General features: G+C 28.7%; 1 protein-coding gene across 2 annotated transcripts in view; it reads right to left on the bottom strand.

Moving 5' to 3' along the window:
- Window positions 1–4,538, bottom strand: part of LOC106466022 (signal transducer and activator of transcription 5B-like) — an 86,379-nt gene extending 81,841 nt beyond the window's left edge. For both annotated transcript variants that reach the window (XM_022393982.1, XM_022393983.1), the window contains exon 1: window positions 4,406–4,538. The gene's annotated coding sequence lies outside the window, so the exon portion shown is untranslated. The remainder of the gene's footprint in view (window positions 1–4,405) is intronic.
- Window positions 4,539–5,091: the final 553 nt, after the last annotated feature.

Raw genomic sequence — 5,091 nt, 5'->3', positions numbered from 1 at the left:
AGGGAGGAAAGACTTGTATAGTCATTGTGCTTTAATTTTAATCTCTCAATCTTTCTATTTATCACCATGGATTTAATATCTATACATTTAGGTCAATTCCAGTACTTCCTATAGAATGCTCATGGTCAAGAACATTGCCAGCATCTTATCTTGTAAAAACAGAAGAAAACAATTAAAAGCTCAGCCATCTCATACTCTTCAACAAAAACTTTGTCATCATCATCTTTTAAGGGCCCAATCCCTATTTTAAGATTTTTATTCCTTTTAATATAACTTAAAAAATTCTAACTGTTAAGCATTGACGTTATCAGCCAGCCGTTTTTCATGAGCCCTGTTGCATTTCCTAATTTCTTTTTAAACCAAATTCCTAGATTTCCTATAGTTCTGTAAGTTTGTCAACCTTTCTCTCAAGCAGTTTGCCCCTGAAGAAGAAAGGTCCACCTTTTGAAAGTGTTCAGGCTATAGGGTTTTTTTTATCATTTTGTATCAAGACTTCTTGAACCTATGTGTTTTTCTGACATAATGAACCTCTCTCAATTTAAACTTCTTAAACTCATGACAGTTATCCCTAAACTTCTCATCTTTCTTTAGTAAACCAATAACATTTGATCACCCCTGTTACACTTTTTACAAAATGACTACTTTGAATTAAAATAAATTTATTTAAAAAAAAATCTCAAACCTGTTCCATATCGCCATTAACTATCTAGATATGGGCAAGTAAAAGTGAGCATGTCATGACCTTTATTACAGATTTACATTCCAAATTCAATTAAATTACTGTATTATCAAAGTATGTCTACAAGTTTGGCATCAAAACATGGTTAATAAATTAAATTTTGGTACTAAAGAAGTTTTAATTTTTTAATTTCAAAGAATATATTTAAATAAATTTCAATCTTCACTTTCCTCTATCACGTGACATCTGCTTGCTCAGAAGTGCCCAATTTAAATATTCTTTCCATCCCTATTTCAGCTTTTGAATTTTAATACAGATTACAGACTTATACTATAGATAATACTAAGACTATCTAGTTTTATAGTTGCCTCCAATCACCTTGATTTACAGAGATATAAACATATGTCACATCCTCCCATCACATACCATCTTTCAAAAAAAAAAAAAAATAGTTAATAATTCTCTCTCTGACATTTGCTAATATATTATTCATAATGAACAGAAAATTTTTTAATTTACTCAATTACATAAAAGGATGACAACTTCTGAAATATCTAGCCTACAGATGTAAAAGTTGCTATCTCCAAGATCACTCAAACCAAGTAAGGGAAACATTTTAACATACTTATAGCTTAGCTAGAAAGCGAGATAAATTATGATAGTTATAGGACATTGTTTTGTGTTCCTAACTGAATATGTGAAATAAATAAGGTAACAGTAAAGTACTAACAAGAACCTCACCAAAAATTGGGGTTAACTTTTATAAAGACTTCAGACTTTGACTACATAAAAATGTACAACACTCACACATATTTTTTTGTATTGTTTTAAAAGTAACTAGAATGTAAAATTGGGTTACATAAGAAAACATAAAAGGAAAAAAAATTCTCAGCGAGATATGCACACAAGCTGCATGTGCATTACATAATTCAAGACTATTTTACTATAGCTTCAACTATTTGCTTGTCAGATGTTTGCAGTTTTATTATGTAAGTTTGGTTGGTTAGACGCACTTCAAAGAACACTAAAACATTAACATTTCATAAAAATATATGTAAACTATTACAAGCCTGAGGTTTTTAGTATAAATAATTTTAAGAAATTTTAATTTTCTATTACAACCTGTAGTCATTATAGGAAAAAAAAAGGGTAATTTAGACTGATTTTGTATTTTTCTGTGATGGTTCCTAAGTAGGTAAAATGGACAGAGCTAATACAGTATTATGTTAGAGAAAATAACAGATAAAATATAAAGTTTTACAGAAACAAAACTTCTGATATTCATTTAGGAGGTTCTAAAGATTCTGAAAATAATATGCTGCAATTAACAGTTCTAGAGGTTATCCAAACAAAATTTGAAAACTGTAAGATGAAAAAATATTTTTAATCTTAACATGAAAATCACCTTGCACTGAGACTAGTTAGAATCAGATATATCTTTGGTAAAAATGCTTAATTAAAAAAATCTGATTCTTTGTGTACAAACGACTTGTAATATTTACTAACAGCTTGCCAAATTTTGTGGTGATATGCTATGATATAGAGAATTCTACTTTTAGTTTATGGTTTTGTTTACCATTCATGTATTATTCCTACTGTTGTTTAGTTTATCTATGAATGTTTAGTTATATTAAAGTGCTAACTCACCTTCTATCTAGAACAAGTTGATTTGGAGTATGCATGTATTATGAAACTGTAACAAGTTTTATATTAATGATGTAAAAGATTATGTAGATCTATAGTAATGCTGACACATGAGATGTAACCTCATGGTCAAACCACTAAATAAAAAGCCTTCACTGATCTTGAAGATGGATTAGTTCATGAGATACAGTTAGAAAGAATTATTGTTAATTCTTGCCCAATATTGAGAAGTGGTTTAATTTTGAAATATTGTGTTATTCTCTGGTGAATTAGGTTTTTTTTATTTTTGTTCGTTTTCCTAATTCCTTTGATATTTATTGTAATTAATTACACTTAGATTTATGTTGTATTGTTTATTAGCATTTGTACCTAGCACTGGTCAAGCATAGGTTACTAACTGTTTTACATAAGTGATAAAATTTGTATTCTAGTCATTTGAAAGTTGTTGTTTTTTTATTTCTGTTGTTACACTTAATAAATTGTTTTTTGTTTGACCCTGGTTGCAGCAGTATCTTTTTTGTTTAGGTTGGTACAAAACTCATTACATTAAAAGTTATAGTATGTAAAGGTAGTTCTTTAGTGGTCAAAATGACTGAGCCTGTATACAGAGAATTAACTATAATTTCAATTCTTTTTATCTCAAGATGTAGCAAAACATTAAAGCAAATTAGGTAATATCCAGTCTTTAATAAATGTTTCCCCTCCTCAACTGATGAAATTATATTCTCTTTAGAGGTTAACAGTAAATCCAGCATGGTATCCCCTCTGATTGGCTCTCTGAACATTTAGTACAGAAAACCATCCTTAATCATTTCAAGAAATACTTCTCCATCACTGTTTAACTGCATACAATCCCAATCAATACATCTGAACTTAACATCCCCTACAAGTACCAGTACTAAGTACCAATGAACCTCGAGTCTCAAAATTGGTGTATTCTGTAGATAAAACATGTGTCTGGATGTTTTTGGATGTATTATGTAACAGCATGGTACATAACTATGTCCTTTAATGTTTAATTCGTTATATATTTACAAAAATATTTATGATTAAAAACATATTCAATGGCTATCAAGCTTGATATTTAAATCATCAGCCCTATCAGTAAAGTTAATTAAAAGTGTGATTATTTTCTTACTTGAGAGGTAGTGAAACTTCACAGATTTTTTTTTTTTGTATATAATAAGGATAATGAAACTGTATAAGAAAATGTACAAAGCAATATTTGAATTGTTTCTACAACAACTTGCAGGTAGTTAAAATGTGTTACGCCAACAATTCTATAATTTGTACTTAATTTGTTAGTTTAAAAATAATCTGCTAAATGATTACTACAAAGCAGTAACATATACTAATTATTTAAATAAAATAACTTTAATGAGTTTTAGTTCTATATATGAGCCTTTTTAATAAATAAAATGGTCTTAAGTGTTATTAAGCTCAATGAAATTTTTAAGTTGTTTTACTATTAATAGCCTAAAACGTTTACTGATGTTTATTTAGAATTTAAATAAGTTTCGCGATAAAATATATGGCTTCACTGAGAAGTTAAAAAGTCAGTAAATAGGTAGTAAAAATACAAAATTAAAATCTTAATGGCAAACACTACAGTCTCAAATCTCTAACTGCCTCTTAAAGTTCATGTATAAAGTCAACGTAAATATCTCTCCCTATGATTAGTATCTTTATGATTTATCACCCAAGTTTTATTTGCTTATGATTTATAAATAAACTGTGAGTGTAAAAATTAGTACTTTAATTTAAAAACAAATGCAATATTTTACGTATGGCTGTATTTGTGACTGCTACATAGTCATTCATACATAAATTAACCTTTTTGCTAAGCATAAAGTTGGAGGTTTTAACTTAGTTTTAATAATTTAACTTAAAAAAGTCAAATGAAGCCGAGCCTAGCTCGACTTGGAGTAGCAAGTTACAATGTAACTTAACTGAAACTAGAGTCAGACCCTAACTAGGCCCTAAAAAGTCTAAAGCCTCTGAAGACTAATGTAGCATAAATAAAACAGTTTTCATTGGATTTAAATACCAAATGAAATATAATTCTATGTCACTGTTACTTACCTGGTAACGCAGCAACTATTTACACCTGTTTACTTCGTTGTCGTGGTGTGTCGTCAAGAAACAAACCTTCGAAAACTTTTCGACGAATCGGTTTCCAACATACCAATTCCCAGAAAAATAGCCTTCTACGGAAATGCCTTGTCGTCACGTGATGAAGAAAAAGCGTCACCTACCACTGAAGAACGAAAAGAAAACTTCCTTATAAAATTACTTTTCTGCAGTAAAATATTATTTTCTTCCTTTCTTTATCAAAATAATTTATTATAAAAGTTATATACTCTATTGAAGCAATGAGAAATTGCGGTATAATGGATCAATGTTACATTTCTATAGGTATTATAAAGATATGCTAGTGAATTAGTTGAAACGTAATATATTTTAATTCGTTTTTATAACGTTTAATTAATAAAAATGTTTTTTCATATTATATCTAAGATATAAAGACATGATTAGATGGCATTAATGAAAACGTAAATCTCTCTCTGCTTACTTTCGTACTAAGTTATTGAATGAAAATTGATAAATATTTCAATTCAAACTCTTTAAACACTTTTATAAAAATGAAACTTTACCATAATCTTTAAGAGCTGCAAGGAGCCTATTGAACCATCGAGGATTTAAACTTAAAATAAATACAAATTCAACGCCAGCTTTTATAACTGAAATATTTATCAAACCTACCCTTC

This window comes from Limulus polyphemus, unplaced genomic scaffold, assembly GCF_000517525.1.
Source record: "Limulus polyphemus unplaced genomic scaffold, Limulus_polyphemus-2.1.2 Scaffold2124, whole genome shotgun sequence".
NCBI lineage: Eukaryota > Metazoa > Arthropoda > Merostomata > Xiphosura > Limulidae > Limulus > Limulus polyphemus.
Note: the sequence above shows the minus strand (reverse complement) of the source record. Positions and strands in the feature narration are given on the sequence as shown.